Source organism: Suricata suricatta, chromosome 10 (assembly GCF_006229205.1).
Source record: "Suricata suricatta isolate VVHF042 chromosome 10, meerkat_22Aug2017_6uvM2_HiC, whole genome shotgun sequence".
In the NCBI taxonomy this organism is placed as follows: domain Eukaryota; kingdom Metazoa; phylum Chordata; class Mammalia; order Carnivora; family Herpestidae; genus Suricata; species Suricata suricatta.
Window position 1 is genome coordinate 40202646 of NC_043709.1, and position 17985 is coordinate 40220630.

Below are 17985 nucleotides of genomic sequence, written 5' to 3' on the forward strand. Positions count from 1 at the left end.
CTGCCTTTCTCTTTTTCATTCCAATCTTCCCTTCTTGTCAGCCATGAACGAAGCTTTCTGAGCCTATATGGAAAGTGGAAATGGGCATGGACAAAGGAAGAAGAGGATAATCTTGGCCCACCTTTGCTGGCCTGTCAGGAATCCCAATAACAGGGTCTGAAGTGGTGTGGGGAATGCAGGACTAATTTGGTCCACATCCAAGAGAGGATATGATGATTATTACTACTCCTAGACTAAAGAAAAATTTTTTAACATTTATTTATTTTTGAGAGACAGAGAGTGACAGCAAATGAGTAGGGGAGGGGCAGAGAGAGAGGGAGACACAGAATCCGAAGCAGGCTCCAGGCTCTGAGCTGTCAGCACAGAGCCCGATGTGAGGCCTGAACCCACATACCATGAGATGATGACCTGAGTTGGAGGTTTAACCAACTGAGCCACTCAGGTGCCCTCAGAAAGTTTTGTCAGCAGGGACAAGGATAGTTGTTTCAGAGGGATCCATGATGTTTGAAGCAGACTCTCAGCATCTAAGGGACAGTGGTATATTTGGGATATCAGGATAAGAGGGTGAGAAATTAATAGGCAGGTTGTCAAGGCCTGACCGGGGTCCAGGAAAAATTCCATTCTCAGGAAAAAATGACAGGAAAACCAGGAATCTGGGTAGAAGACCCATTCTAAGACCTGAACTCCTGGAGTCAAAATTTAGGAAGGGACAATGCAGCTTGAGGGCTAAGCAAGTACCCTAGAGTCCTCATCTAGTCCACTGACTAGCAAGCTTAGACAAGCAAGATGAATTTGAGCCTCTTTTCTGAGTAGCCTTCTATGTAATAATAGAACTGAGTTGATAAAGCTGATCAGACCTGTGTCTAGGCAAAATTGTAGGGACTGGTACTTCTTACCTAAGAAATAAACCAAAATAGATTTGCCTAGCTTTGAAATATTGATACAACACCCCTCTGGAAAGATTCAATGAAGAATACATAAACTCTAAATAATACTCAAAGAGATTCCATTTCAATGGACTCTTGAAATTATATTAACTTTTTTTAAATGATTTTATTTTGGGGGTACCTGGGTGATTCCGTTGTTTAAGTATCTGTCTTCAGCTTAAGTCATGATCTAATGGTTTGTGGGTGCAGGCCTCACACCGGACTCTGTGCTGACAGCTCAGAGCCTGGAGCCTGCCTCAGATTCTGTGTCTCCCTCTTTCTCTGCCCCTCCTCTGCTTGCATTCTTTTTAATATTTATTTTTATGTAATCTCTACACCCAACGAGGGGTTCGAACTCATAACTCTGAGATTAGTCACACGCTTTACCAACTAAGCCAGTTAGGCACCCTGAAATTATATACTTTTTAAAATAAAGTATTATATTACTAGTGTGAATGATTATTCCCTTTCCAATATGTTCTATGGATATTTTAATGCTAGGTAGTCTCAGTTATAAACATCAGACTTATGAGTATCCTGTGCATTTATGCATCTACTAATACCTGTTGATATTACATACGGTCACTATGTGCCTCATCGTCATTGTGCAGTCATGCTAACATTTGTTGCATATCTATTCTGTAATCTGCACTGTTCATTTATATACATTAACTCTTCATTGATCACAATAACACTATGAGGTAGGTAATATCCATTTTAAAGTGAGAAAACTAAAACACAGAGAAGTTCACTACTTTTTGTTGTATGTGGAAATGTTCCTAGCTTCAAGAAATAAACAATTTAGAGAGATTAGACTTACCTAAATATAGACAACCATATTGCCTCCCCACACGTTCACCCAAAAGCTGTCTTGATCCTGATATTTCTACCCTCTGTTCTAGTTGGCATTCAAGCTACTCTAATGCCACCTGTTGGCCAGCATGGGAAACTATCCAACTCAGTACCTTTCCTATAATCCTATTCTGGTGGGATTTTGTCCTACGTCACCCCCATTTTTTCTCTAGTTTTAAATATCCACTTTATTCCACATAATAGTCGACATATATCATTTACATCTGAAGAGGAGATGGCTTATGATACATCTATGGTAAAACACTTTACTCTAAGAAATATAATCCACTGTAAAATCCAAATGGATGATTCCATAAACATGAATCACTTTCTTTGCTATAGAAAATCCAAGTGGGGAATGGAGATATGTAAAAAGATTTCTTAAAGGAAAAAAGGATAATACCCTGGGCACATTTAGTTTTCTGTCCTTTCTGTACCTCATATCGTTCTCCTGCAGTGTCTAATGTCCATAATGTTAGGTTGTCACTAAGCCACTGCATGATAACAGTGCTGTTTTTGTATGAGTCTTCATTCAGTGCATTAAGTTCTGTGTTGTCTTCATCAAAAGTGGTTTTAGCTATGGTACAAAAATAGACACATAGATCAATGGAGCAGAATAGAGAGCCCAGAAATAAACCCATACATATATGGTCAATTAATCTACAACATGCAAAAGAAAAAAAACAGGACCAGTTTCTTACACCACACACAAAAATGAACTTAAAGTGGAGTAAAGACATAAATGTGAGACCTGAAACCATAAAACTCCTTGAAGAAAACCTGGGGAGTAATTTCTTTGATATTGGCCGTAGAAATATTTTTCTAGATATGTCTCCTCCAGCAAGGAAAACAAAAGCAAAAATATACTATTGGAACTACATTGCACAGCAAAGAAAGCCATCAACAAAATGACAAGGTAACCTACTGAATAGGAGAAGATATTCATAGATGATATATCCAAGAAAGGATTCATATCCAAAAGTTACAATGAGCTTATACAACTGAACACCAAAAAAGAAAACAACAAATAATATGATTAAAATAGGCAGAGGACTCATATAGTCATTTTCCCAAAGAAGTCATAGAGATGGCCAACAGACCCATAGAAAGATGCTCAATATCACTAATTATCAGGGAAATTCAAATAAAAACCATAATGTGATATCATCACCCTATACATGTCAGAACAACCAGAATCAAAATGACAAGACACAAGTACTGACGAAGATGTAGAGAAAAAGGAACCCCATGCACTGTTCGTAGGAATGCAAATTGGTACAGTAACTATGGGAAACAGTTTGGAGGTTCCTTTAAAAATTAAAAATGGAATTACCATATGATCCAGTAATTCCACCACTGGGTATTACCCCTGAATTCAAAAGGATATATGCACCCCTATGTTCTCTGCAGCATTATTTATGGTAGCTAAGATATGGAAGCAATACAAGAGTCCATCAGTAGATGAATGGGTGGGGTGCCTGGGTGGCTCAGTCAGTTAAGCATCCGACTTTTGATTTCTGCCCATGTCATGATCTCACAGTTCATGGGATTGAGCCTGGTGCCAGGTTCTATGCTGTCAACTTGGGATTTTCTCTCTTTTTCTGACTCTCCACTGCTCATATTTTCTCTCTCTCAAAAGTAAATAAATAAACTTTAAAAATAGATAAATGGATAAAGAATATGTGGGATGAAATATTACTCAGCCCAGAAGAAGAAGAAGCAGCAGCATGAGATCTTGCCATTTGCAACAACATAGATGATGGACCTAGAGGGTATAATGCTAAGTGCACTAAGTAATATAAAGAAAGACAAATACCAAAGAACAAAAGAAGAGACAAGGAAAACTCTTTAAAAATTTTTTTCCATTTTATTTTTTAATTTAAATTCAAGTTAGTAGAGGTGTCTGGCTGGCTCAGTCGGTAGCACCAGAGCTCAGCTCAGGTCATGATCTCATAGTTCCCAGGGGGTTCAGGCCCTGTGTAGAGCCTGGAGCTTGCTTCAGATTCTGTGTCTCCTTTCTCTCTGCCCTACCCACTTGAACTCTGTCTCTCTCTCTCTCTCAAAAATAAATAAATATTTAAAAAATTAAAGTTAGTTAACATATAGTGTAGTATTGGTTTCAGGAGTAGTATTTAATGATTCATCACTTACATACAACACCCAGTGCTCATCCCAACAATTGTCCTTCTTAATGCCCATCATCAGTTTAGCCCATCCCTCCACTCCCCTCCCCTCCAACAATTCTCAGTTTGTTCTCAGTATTATGAGTTTCCTATGATTTGTCTGCCTCTCTGTTTTTATCTTATTTTTCCTTCCCTATGTTCGTTTCGTTTCTTAAATTCCACATATGAGTGAAATCATATGATATTTATCTTTCTCTTGACTGACTTATCTTGCTTAGAATAATACACTCAAGTTCCATCCATGTTGTTGCAAATGGCAAGATTTCATTCTTTTCAAACACCAAGTAATATCCCATTGTACATATATACCACATCTTCTTTGTCCATTCATTAGTCAATGGACATTTTGGCTTCATTTTATTTATGTTAGAGAGTGAGTGAGGGAGAGTGGGAGTGGGAGAAAGAGAGAATCTTAAGGAGACTCCACACTCAGTGCAGAGCCCAACATGGGGCTCAATCTTATGATCCTAGGATCATGACCTGAGCCCAAATCAAGAGTCAGACAGTCAACCAACTGAGCCATCCAGATACTCCCCCAAAACTGACTCTTAAATACAAAGACCAATCTGGTGGTTGCCAGAGGGCAAGTGGGTGGGGAAGTAGGGGGTGCAGATAGGAAGATTAAGACTAACCTACAGTGATGAGCACTGAGTAATCTATAGAAATGCCAAATCATTATGTTATACAACTGAAACTAATATAACACTATACATTAATAATACTTCAAGAAAACAACAACAACAACAATAACAAAGGTGTTGCCAATTTGCAGGCAAGTTTTGGGTTATTAAGAATCTCATAGTAAAGTACAAAAAAGTTAAGAGTCAGTCCAAGGTAGATTGGGTATGTGGGTTGCATCTCTTTATTGTTTATCTTAATGCCTTTTGGAAAGCTCCTCCAAAATTATCTATAGTTTGTTTTCAATCTCCACCATGTGCAACAAAGTTTTCGAAAAGTAAACTCCATTTTCAAATAAAATACTTTTCTTTTTGGGTCAGTTGCATTGGCTGGTAAGGGCTTATCCAGCAATTGCAGGACAGTGGTGCAGATGTATCTTAGTTTAGACTCTACTTTCTTCTAGTAGTTCTTAATCAGTAGCAACTTCTTGTCAGAGGTGTTGGTCTTCTGCTCTATGTTCAAGAAGATCCTCCAGGGGTACCTCAAATCCCTGAAGATATAGGCCATCTAGAGCAGAGTCCATCATGACTTTCATGCAGGTGGATATGTTGGCCTGCTCAGCCAACTTGACCTTCTTTGATCTCTTTGGTGTGCAGGTTGCATGCAGAGCTGGTGGGGCTTCAGGACCAGGACACAGAGGAAAGCGAGGGTAAGGCACCAAGGGAGTGAGCACTGATAGGATATGAGAGTCCTCCTCAAGAGCTTTCTCATCTCTGCAGCCATTTTGATTTACTTTTGGCTTTAGCAGAGGACCCTCCTAGAGGCAAGGGGCAGACCATGGCCTGTACACCATTTAAAACTGGCCTTTCTTTTCACTTTCAAATCTTGGCTCAATCACAGAAAAATTTCACTCCCACTTTTTTGCTCTATTTGCAAACTCAAAGAATACTTCCCCTGTGCCTACCACGTTGAGGATCATGCTCTTGACCTTCCTGCAAAAAAGTCTCAATATTGGAGGTAAAATCAATGAAAACAGAAAACTTGATTCTAATGTGTTTAAAAGTTGTTCAGATTCCCTCTCAGAATCACCATGAAGTCCTTATTGACCACTTCATTCACTTTCATTTAAATCTATATTTTGCTAAGCACCAACATTCAAGATAAAGATTTCTTATCCATCTAGTCCTAGGACATTAGAGTTGGAAGGAGCCACAGAGACCATTTATAACTTCACCTTATGTTTAAGGTTCTACTCTGTTTGCCACCTAAAATCCATTTCACAGGGAGCCATTTGTTGATTTTCTGGCTGGGCCTCCTTCTTGATTCTACATTTTTCTCCACAGCGCCTGCTCTCATACATAAAGGAAAGCCTATGTTGGTAGTTAGGATGAGCTACCTCAACAATTAGGGAGGCCATGCCTCTGGCAGGTCTCACTTCTTTGTTGTTGTGCTATTGGTTTATTTACATTACATTCTATCATGTCAATCACATTTAAGTCCTGGAAGTTTGTATTTATAAACAGAACCCAGTACTTTCCTGGGAAAATACTACATATATATGTATATATGTGTATACACACACAGAAAGCAAAACAAGATACAATTAACAATTAATATGATAGCTGGGTAGCTTAATAAATATCTTGCTTCTCTGAGGTCTCATCTGGGATTTTAGAGTGAAGTGTATCCAGAGGCTGCCAGTGGCAATTTATGAGACAGCTGTAGAGTTCTACATGTTTCACAATAAACTCTTTAATTCCTCAATATTCAAAGGAACATTTGGAGTTTTTCATCGTAGTTTTCAGCCAAGATCGGTGGTTTCCTCAGGTGTCACTGAAGATTCAGCTGGGTGTCTAGAGCTGTCATGAGCAGTGATAAGGTGGCATTGAGTTCCATCTACTACAGCCACAGCTATAGCCAGAAAAAGAGTAATAGCTATGCTGTTGCTCAAATCATTTGCCAAAGACGCGATCCTATCAGGGCCGGAACTTGGCTTCATTCTTTGCTAATACCAGTTATGATTGTGTTGAGTGATGCCAAAACCTGCACAACATTCCTGTCTGTTCATTAGACAGGAGTTACCCATGAGATGGATTAACTGCTAGGCTTCCATGGCCCTAATTCCCCACTCCTCTTGTTACACTAGGGACACCAAGTGAGGCACAAAGGAGAGCAAAGCTGTCAGCTATTCTGAGCTTAGGGCTTCAGCATTATTTCCCACTACTGCCCACTGTAGCTTCTAAGAAAAAAGTACCTCCTTTATTGAAGGCTTTCTCCTCCTATGCTATTATTTTCGGCAATGTCAGAGCGGAAAGGGACTTAGTGATCTCTAGTCCCATAATTTCAGAAGTGTCCTCTCTCCAATTCTTTGATATTGACCTTTGACATTTTCTCAGTCTGATATAAAGTGCTTTGCAAAATGAGCTTTAGGGCTCCCCTTCAACCAAACTGCAGCCTCCCATCCATCCTAAATAGAACTTGTAGACATGCTGTTATCTCCTAGAGATCTTTAGCAGGGCACTGACTCAAAGCAGAAGTATGCTACTTTTCCTGAAGGCCACATTCCATCTTTGAAGCCCTCATTCTTCTAAACTGAATAGAATTGGAGGGACAATCTCACCTCTATGGCTTGCACACGTGCAGGAGCAAGAACGACCTGCACCATAACCTGGCTTCTCTGCTAGCTGGCGATCATGTTCTGCGGAGTTTGCGGTATGTGTGTAGGGAGGGCATGTCTCAGGTTCAGTGTGGATAACGTTCCCTTCTCTAATTGGCTTCTTTCCGTTCCTTTTAGTGGGTATGAAATGGGAAGGATTTTTTTTAATATACTTTTCTCACAACCTTTCTTACCCTTCCATTTTACAAGTAGAGAAATTGAGGACCAGAGAAGTAATATGATTTGGTCAGATTCACAGACAGAGAAGAGCAGAACAGAGAAGAGTGTTATAGACAAATGCTTTACTTACCTGTTTGATTTTAAAAAATAAATGTTTTACTTATTTTGATAGAGAGTATGCAAGCGTACATATGTGAGTGGGGGAGAGGCAGAGGGAGTCTCTCAAGCTGGCTTCACGCCTGGTGCAGAACCCGCATGGGAGCTAGATGGCAGGACCTTGGAATCAACCGGAGCCAAAATGGAGTCAGGTGTTTAACCGACTGAGCTATCCAGGTGCTCCTTACCCATTTTATTTAAAAACCACTGTTATAACTGTTTTTTTATTTTGAAATATTTAGTATTCAACTACATTATGGATTCAGTTAATGGTATCATCTCACTAAGGAATCATTATTTAACTCGACTTTTCCTATGGGAAACTGCAGTTTTATTTTTATTTATTTTTAATTTTTTAAAAAGTTTATTTTTGAGAGACAAAGAGAGATAGAGCACGGGCAGAGGAGAGGGGAGAGAGAGAGGGAGACAAAGAATCTGAAGCAGGCTCCAGTCTCTAAGCTGTCAGCACAGAGCCTGACACGGGGCTTGAACTCAAGGACCACGAGATCATGATCTGAGCCAAAGTCAGACGCTTAACAGACTGAGCCACCCAGGCACCCTGGGGAACTGCATTTTTAAATCCAAATATTCAACTTCCTTAGTGTCAGTCAATCAAGCCAGTAAAATACTATAGAATGGTGGCTTAAGCAACAGACATTTATTTCTCACAGTTCTGGAATCAGGGGATTCCAGGATCAAGGTTGGTAGATTCCACGGTTTGTGGATGGTCCCTTGTTGCTGCATCTTCATACGGGCAGTTGGGGAGGTAGGGGAGAGAGAGAAAGACACAAACACTAATCTCATCATGAGAACCCCACCCTCAAGTGGTCTTTAAGTAGCCGGTTCTGACTATTTCCTAAACTGTCCTTTCCTTGAGGGCATGCTAACTTACAGTACGGGCCTGGGCTTGTCCTTCTCCTGTGTGTACAGTTATCTTGTTTCAACTAAACTGTCAACTCCTTGAAAATAATTATTACTGTATTATTGAGATTTTTTAGTAGTTTTGCAAAAACATATGATTTTTAAAAATAAAATGAAGTGCAAAATTTGTTAGAGTTCACATTTAAATTAAATGATTGAAATGTGAAGAGAAAGTCATTGTAAATAACAGAATTTTTTTTTCCAGAGAGTGAATAACCATTGTATGAAATAGAGCATTGAACTAGGTCACTTGTTGAGGTTCCTTTTGGACCTGATTCCATCATGACAGAAAGCAATGGGATAGCAGATCTGGGCAGGCTTCTGACTTGCTTATAATCAAAAGGATTTGGTAGCAGTAACACTAGAGGACTCCTAAGGCTACATTATTAAAGGTGATGCTGTTTCTGTCTTTTTGGCTGGAACACTGGTTTTATAGCCCCAAAGTGCCCCCCAATAACTGTTAAAACTTCAGTCACTGTCTGATGTCACCAGCATGAGAGTCCCTGAGCCTGACTCACAGAAACCATAATAAAATGACTGTTGTTGTTTTACTCCACTAAGCTGGAGGTGGTTTATTACAAAGCACTACGACTAGACCAAGTTAAGTTAATATTACTGGAAGACATAAGCAAGAACTGGAAAGACCTGGGAGGGAAAGAACTGAAAATGAGAGAAGTTTGCTCTTGGTAGTTTTTAAAGGGCTAGTTACAGCACATGTCATACACAGAATGGATTTGTTTGTGTATGAGGGGGCGGGGCAGTGAGTGCACTCACGGGTTTGTGCCCAGTTGGGGAGGAGGGTACCAATCTGCATGCTCTACTTTGGAAACTTAAAAAAAAAAAAAAAAAAAAAGATTACCTAAGAATCCTATTTTCATATGGACCTGAAAGTCTACAAGAAGAAAGTATGAAGAAGATTTGGAATTGATATCATAGTATTTTCCACAATTAATACATACTACAAGACAGTCTTATTACAAGACAGTGATGAAACAAAAATTGCTTCACCCACCCTGCCTTTGGTTTTGTTTTTTTTTTAATTGGCCTTTAAAATTACCTCACTTCTTCTCCAGAGGAACCCTGAACCTGCACTGGAACCTCTCTCCTATCCTTAGTCCTCTGCCTCATGCCCATCCTATATCCATTCTTCAGTAGAGGTACTGCAGTGACCAAGATTCCAGGTTCTAGAAAGACTGCCTAGCTTTGAATTACGGCTTCTCCATCCAAGAGCTAGGTGGCTTTAAAACTCCAACAATTGGGATAGTCTTCTTAAAAAAGGAAAAAATCAAGGGAATTGTCCAGAGCCTACACGTCCCAGAAAAAGAGGGACTAGTTAAGAATAAGCTTCAGTGAGTTAGAGACTTAAAATACATACATACATAGGAGTTATAAGCTGCCATAAAATGAACTTCATTCTGAACCTAACAGTTAACCTAGAAAAATAATGAAGGAAAGAAATCTTACTTCATAAGAAATCAGGAAAAGTAAGAGAGTTCTCTATATGGACTGGAAGAAAATGAAGAAATTAGACTCTGTGAGTCAGATTACCTTTTTGTATATAATATATGTACCAAGATTTCCTCAAATACATTACAAAAGTTTAATGCTTTAATTGCATGGCTAAGATAAAAGAGGTAGATGACCCAGTCTGGACCAAGAGTAATAAAGATAGGAGAAGACAAAATCTATTCTTTGGATAAATATGGCAAAAACAAAAACAACACCTGCATTTGAGAAACTGTAGGCAGCCTCCACTTAAGGGATACCTTTGACTAGTTTCACCAAAGATACAAGGCCTCAATTCACCAGCAGCTTAGCTTCCTTCCTTACTTTGTGTTAGTCAGGCCAGGGATATGTGTCAAACAAACAATTCTGGAATGAAGTAGATCTCTAAAACCCAGGAGACACCATTCAAGCACACAAGATAAGATAAATATTTGTATATGTACACAAAAGCCAGTCTGCTTCCCTGACAAAATGATTTATCGAGTTTTATGCTTTTCTAAGAGAGTGTGAAAATCAAATTATTTTTTCTTCAAGTATCAGTCATACTCAGCCTCCTAGGATCCTGATAAGCAGCTAATTTATACTACAGATATGAAAACCCTTGTCTTTTAATATTTTGGGGAAAGTAATGGGAAATAAAGACCCATGGAATTAAAATACTTTCCCTAGCACTAGAGATGGAAAGTATGAAAATTTATTTCATTTCATTTATTTAATGAATATAAATTGGGTGATAACAATTAAGTTTGAAATAGTTGCAACCTTGACGGGTCCCAGTTAATGAGGCAAAGCTCTCACTTATTTGAATAAGGAAACCAAGAATCAAAGATGTGCTCCTCATAAGGGGAAAAAGACATTCTAAAACTCTTCTTAACAAAGAAACCTCACAAATATTTAATTCCCTTTTAAAAAGCAGAGAGGCCATTAAAATTTTTTTTAATGCTTATTCATTTTTGAGAAATAGAGAGCACTAGTGAGGGAGGGGCAGAGAGAGAGGGAGACATAGAATATGAAGCAGGCTCCAGGTTCCAAGCTGTCAGCACAGAGCCTGATGCAGGGCTCAAACTCATGAACTGCAAAATCATGACCTGAGCCAAAGTCGGACACTTAACTGACTGAGCCACGAAGGCACCCCTAGAGACGTTATTTTTAAAATACTTACTGAGGAAGCAAATTATTAAGATAACCAGTTAGACCTACAGACTGTCGCAGGTTGTAGAGAACTTTTCAGAGGGCAGAGCAACAAATTCTCAGGTCTGGCTGCCTTTAAAAGAAAGACTCCTTTGTATAAATATCTTTCAAAGAGAGTTCTATAACAACAGAAAACAGTTAGGGATTATGTTTTTATAAGTGTCCCCAAAGGGATTATGTTTTTATAAGTGTCCCCAAACTGAACAGGAAAATTAGACTGATACTTTTCTCAACATTCTGGATTCAACCTCTTCTCAGAAATACCTTCATACTGCTGAACAATGTCTGCTTCTCTATAAGAGAAGAAAGAACACTTCTCCCCTTCTTTGTTTTTCTGAAAGATTTCAGGGATACTTAGAAGGAAATGGGCAAAACTTAAAAGCAAAGTTTGTTAGAATTTTCCATGGCAACTGATAGAGACCCAACTGAGCTACATAGAAAGGAAAAAAGGGGGGAAATAGCAGAGATGCAGGATCAGGGCCCCAAGCACCAATAGGAAATCAAAAGAGGCTCTCTATCCCAGGTCTCTGCTTGTCCTCCAAGTCTTCATTCTTCTGTCTTCCTGCACACTAGCTATGTTCTCTAGGCCACAGGACAGAAAATATCCACCATCAACTCCCTCTCCAGAGTTCAAGACAGTTGAAATCCAAATCTCCAAGTAGGAGTCTCCTTGGTCCATCTTGGTGCCCAGGGTGAATGCCTGTCCTCATTCTTGCAAAATGATTCCATTCCAGGTTACTGCCTTTATACATTTCATAGGTTAAATAACCTTATTACATTGGAAATATATCGAACTCTGTATCAGTACATTTCAAGCCATTATCATTGCCTATTTGTGATGGTTGGAGTTTTCAGAGCAGTAATGACAACCTCATTCAAATAGATTAATGTTCCCATTTCAACTGATTTTTTTGAAGAAACAAGTTCATATGCTAATATGCAATTCTGATTCATATGAACTGCCCACCAAAAGTTAGAAGTGTGTTTTCAAGCTCATAGGCACTGAGAAGCAATGGTCTTACCTTGTCTTATGAAGAGAAACAAGGGAGAAAACTTGGGGAGTAAAAAATATTGTTCAATTTACCAAAGTCTGAGTATGGATGTTCAATTTTTAGCAGATGATCTATTTTCCTTTACTTTATCACAGTAACCTATTTTTCAAATTTCATAGATATGAAATAAACACCATTTAGGAACCACTCAGTAAAAAGCTGGTGTTGCCTATGCTTTCCATCTGTGGGAGAATTTGGAATATAAAGAATTGAAGAAATTTTGATTATTCAAGAAAATGCCCATTTATTCAATCAACAAATATCTATTATGTTCTTGCTATTGTCTAGTGCTTGGCATACAGTGACCAATAAAACAAATTCCTTCCTCTTTAGAGATTATATTCTAGTGGGAGAAATAGTTAATAAACAGTAAATACATAAAATTATGTCAAATGGTGATAAGCAATATAAAGGAAAGTAAAAGCAATATGAAGGGAAAGAGTGCAAGGAGTTCTAGTTTAAATAAAGGGATTGGTCAAGGAAGCCTTTTTGAGGTGATACTTGACAAGAATCTAAAGGAAATAAAGGGAGTAAATTATGTTAATATTTGGGAGATAATGGGTTTTGAAATTGAGTTTGGTTGACTCCCAAACAGGTTTCAACACGCTTCTTAAAGTCATCAGGTGAATTTTCCTATAGGACAATAGTAGTTTAGGCAGTGAATGTACTGGCTCATGTGCCCTCCAACAACTCTGCCACTGCCGTGTATGACTCTGTCCCCACAATCCTTCTCTTGTTCATCTTTGGCCACAAAACACCACCCAAAATGCCAAGTGCCTTGGTTTTTTACAAGACTTTCTGTAGAATGGCACAACTCTTTCAGCCGACCTTTAGATGGTCATCTTAACTCTAAGAGTGGTAAGGATGGAGAGGGGTATGTACATGTATGCAGGGACTTTTATTCTCATCCCTCTTTCTCTATCAGCCACTCAGACAAACCTGACAAATAAATATACAATAAAATCATAGTGTACTTATATACAAGCAACTTCAAAATAAGCTCCCAAAGTGAGTACTCCTCCCCCACCCTAATATCCTCAAACATACACACATACACAAAAGAGAATGCTGCTCCCAATGTCCCCAGATGGAAATTCTGGCACCAGTACTGACTGGCCTCATATGGGTAAAGCTCATTTGGCTCTATCTAGCTTTCCCTACTGAATTTACAGTTCCCATGTTGTCATAAGCTGGGTCCTCCAGGAGCCAACTCCACGACTAAGTTAATGTGTATGCTGTTCATTAAGGGATGCCTTGGGATCAGCAACTGCGGAAGGGAAGGCAAGGAAGCAAGAGCAGACAAAGGGAGAAGTTGATGCTGCTGTGATGTGGTCACGATGACAGCCTTGGCTGATGAGACAGAGAGGTCTAGAGCTGGAATGGCCCTTCTGTACTGCCCAAGAAGGGCCACAAAGAGTAGATTTTTATACTCCCACACTGACCAGTTATTCTGAAGAAGCCCAAGTCACATAGAAAGCACATGTTACATGTTCTGGCCAAAAGCCCTTGCTGAGGTCCCAGCCAACAGCCCGCATCTCCTGTACTGATGCAGATGCAGAAGCCACACGACTCTAGCTCCAGCCACAGTCTGCCTGCAACCCCAGGAGCTCGACTGAGTCTGGTTAGCCTCCAAAGCCGTGAGTGATGATAACAAATAAATAGACTATTGTCTTGGGCTACTGAGTTGAGGTGGTTTATTATATATACAGCTATTGATAATTAGAACAGTGAAGAATCCTCCCAAGAAACTGAGATTTATCTCAACATTTTCTTATAAAAGCATTTAGTATTATTGTCGTCAGATCTAAACATCATCCTAAAGTTCTCTTCACAATTTCTCTCAAGAGACGTTCATACCTTGAAAATAAGATCCTAAGATCTGCCTTTAACCTCTCTGAGGTAGACAAGCAAATAATTTTCCTGTTGTAGGTAGCACGTAGATTATGACTCTAAGGATACTAAAGTCAACTTATTTTCTGTTGACAGCACCTGCACTATGCCATAGAACCAAGTAGCTTTATCCAGTGGAATTACTGCAGTTTATTGCTTTTCCTTTTATCTGCTCACATGTACTAGTTCATTCTGAGACTCCGTAAGAGTAAGAAGCTAATACTAAATATCTTAAAGGGGAAAAAAAAGTCAACAGTGAAAGAAAAAAATTCTCTTCAAGTTCATGGAAGTCACTGAAGGATTTGAAAGAAATAACAGGTTCTGATTTTTACATTTTATTTTTTTAACGTTTATTTCGGAGAGAGAGAGAGAGAATTCAGGGGAAGGGTAGAGAGAGAGGGAGACACAGAACCTGAAGTAGGTTTCAAGCTCTGCACTGTTAGCACAGAGCCCGATGCGGGGTTTGACCTCATGAACTGCAGGAACCACAGGAACCACAAAATCATGACCTGAGCCACAGTTAGAAGCATAACTGACTGAGCCACCCAGGTGCCCCTGATTTACATTTTTAAAACTATGCTGTTTCTGTTGTGTGTAGAAGGGAGATGAATTAGGAGGCTATGGCAACCATCCCTAGGAAAGATGATAGACGAAAATCAGTAGGATTAAGGCGCTTAGGTGGTTCCGTCGGTTAAGTGTCTGACTGGACTTCTTTGGCTCAGGTCATGGTCTCAAGGTTTGTGAGTTCAAGCTCAGCACTGGGCTCTGGGCTGACAGTGCAGAGCCTGCTTAGGATTTTTTTCTGTCTCCCTCTCCCTCTCTCTTTCTCAAAATAAATAAACTTTAGAGAATCAGTAGGATTGATGAATTCAATATAGAAAGCAGGAAATGTGAAATTATCAAGGGTTTCTAAAATGAGCAGCTGGAAGAAAAGGCCAAAAGAGAAGTAGAAGGGGAGAAAAGATTCAAAGTTCAGCTTCCACCATGTTTAAATTCACATATTTCCATAATGAAAATATCAGAAAAGAGCACTCAGATAATGACCTCTGAAACCCAGAGAGGTGTGGCCCGGAGCAGAGAAAATAAGGGAACAATCCAAGTTGCAAATGTGCTCCTGCATTTGTTGTTTAATCAAAGTCCTTTCAACTTCCTTTAACATCTTCAATAATTATTATTCAACCTTGTAGAAATGAAGATGTGCCTTATTTGTAAGTCTGCTGTGAAATGTCTGCCATCTGGTGGACATAAATAAATATAAATTTAAATGTAAGTTTATCTTATCCAATAGAATAGAAACATTACTGCCAAGTTGAGCAACACAAGTCTTTCTAGTATCACCGTCCTGCTAACAAACATTTACATCTTTATATTTCTCATTAGGGAAAACATTTAAACCTAAATCACCTCAAAGTGCACAAGATTTATAAGAGGAATCTTTAGTTTGATAAAATATTAAAATGAAACACAGGTGTAATTCCAAAAACTGGATTTTCTAAGAACTACAACAGAAAAAAATGTAGCCTTTTTGCTTTTTAACAAAAAATAAATTAATATTTATCTTTCCCCAGATCAGGTCAGTGGGTGCTGGAGCTGGCTTCCACAGGCTCACGAGAGCTGATTATGCACATCTCTTCCCAACTCTAAGTTCAGTGATTTCAGGTTGGTAACTTGAAATTGGCCATGGTGGGGATATTTATACTAAATAAATCAGGAAAGACTTGAAATTCGAGTTGTTGGGCTTTTGTCTTTGCTTTTATTTCAGAATATCAGTTGATCAGCATACTACACATACCTCTGTTCTCCCTTGAGTAGGCCAGTTAAAAAAAAATCCATGGAACAGTTGTTAAAATTTTAAAGTTTTTATTTAAATACACATTTCCAAATTTGGAATACTATGGTGTTTCTTAGGAAATCCTATTTGACTTCTTTATTTTTCTTTTTGTTTAGTTGGAGGAGCCCAGAGTGAACTTTAAAAAGGTTATTCATTTCATTATTAAAATTATTACATAAAGGTAATAGATCTCAAATTCTTGTAGTCTTAGTAGACTAAGTAGTCTTAGTCCTGACATTTGGTTTTCTTATAGTGATGATTGTCAGCTAACAGGTGCAATGAATGACTATATAGCTCCAAAATTGGGACCAGAGACCTAAAATGCTATATATGCTTTGAGACCTTCCTTTTAGAGGGGTGAACTTAAGAGACAGAAGTTCTTATTTGTCTGATGACTCAGAAATAGGCCCTCTGATGTTTTCTGAGGGCAGTGTGACCAGCTTACCTTTGCCTCTAGTGACATTGCCTTAAAGAGATGTTCTAAACCATAAATGTGAAGTAATTCATTTCTTACAATACAATCTCTTGTTAACACATAAGGACAAGTCCTAGACATAAAGCTATTGGACCAAGGTCTTTATGTTCAGGTTCTCTACCATCTCATTTTCTAAAGTGGGATTTTCAGACCTTGTGAATTCCATAAACCCTCAGATCAAAGAAAATGCAGCTTTCTGCTTTCTGCTTTCTGAAACAGAAATGAATAGGCCTGTTTCATGTCAGCTGAGGTTCAATATGGCAGAGAAATTCTATTCAGTGAAATAATTCATAGGCTCTTTCAATTAGCCTTCAGTGGTAACAAGTGAGAGTATTTTCTAATAGGGGCAAGCGGATTGAGATGGGGATTTGAACAGAAAGGGTATTTGAGGTGGATCATGTTCTGAGGCAATGGAGATATCTAGCATTACTGGTCATTAAAAGTAACAATTAGATGGGTACCTGGCTGGCTCAGTGTACAACCCTTGATCTCAGAGGTGTGAATTCGAGCTCCATGTTGGGTATAGAAATTGCTTAAAAATAAAATTTTTAAATTTTTTTAAAAAGCAGTAATTAGAAAAGTTTTACCAATGTAATACATTTCTACCAAGTAGCTTCAACTTTCACTTTCTTGAGGATGGCAATTTTGATATCTCCTACACCTTGCATAAAAACCTCAAAGGGTATTTGTTCATTTTTTAAACAAAGTTATACAGGTAAACGTGAATGCATTATTAATGTAATGCCTAATTTCCCCCAGGAGACTGCAAGTTCCATGAGGTCAGGAATCGTATCTGTCTTATGAACACTGTATCCTTAGTGCTGGCATGTAGTAGGGAATTTATACATATTGATTGAATGAACTAAAAGAATATGGATATTAGGTATGATCTATAGGTACTGGATTCAATGCAGATCCATTAAATTTGTTTTGCAGGTATTCTGGCTTCTCAGAATGCCATTTTGTTTTTTACAGGTGATTATATAAAAGCAATTAGGAGGCCTAATTTATCCATCTCATGATATACAGAATTCTGACTTTGTAAGGGTCTGAATTTAGCATAATAAGGAAAGTTTCTTAGTTTTCTCATGTCAGACACTAGTTTAGGGAAAAACAATTCACCTACACTGTTCTTGGAGTTACTCTTTTTTTTTTTTTTAAAGGGAGAGAGAAACACAGAGAGGGAGAGAGAGAGAGAATGTGAATGAGAAGAGGCAGAAAGAAAGAGGGGGGCAGAGGATCCAAAGTGGGCTCTGTGCTGACAGCAGAGAGCCCGATGTAGGGCTCAAACTCACGAACTGTGAGAGCATGATCTGAGCCAAATTGCACGCTTAACCTACTGAGCCACCAGGCACCCCTTCCTACTCTCCTTTAGAGAACATGGGATCTGTAGTTCCCCCGAGTTACTCAGACCATTGTGATTTCCTTCCCTTTTCTTCTCACAGACTGAAAGGAACCTGAAACAAAGGCACAAGAACATGTCTTTTTTTTTTTTTAATGTTTATTTATTTTGAGAGAGACAGACAGAGTGTGAGCAGGGAAGGGGCA

At 38.8% G+C, this 17985-nt stretch overlaps 1 pseudogene; it reads right to left on the reverse strand.

The window, feature by feature from the left end:
• Positions 1 to 15: 15 nt before the first annotated feature.
• On the reverse strand, positions 16 to 8321 carry LOC115305123 (annotated as a pseudogene).
• Positions 8322 to 17985: the final 9664 nt, after the last annotated feature.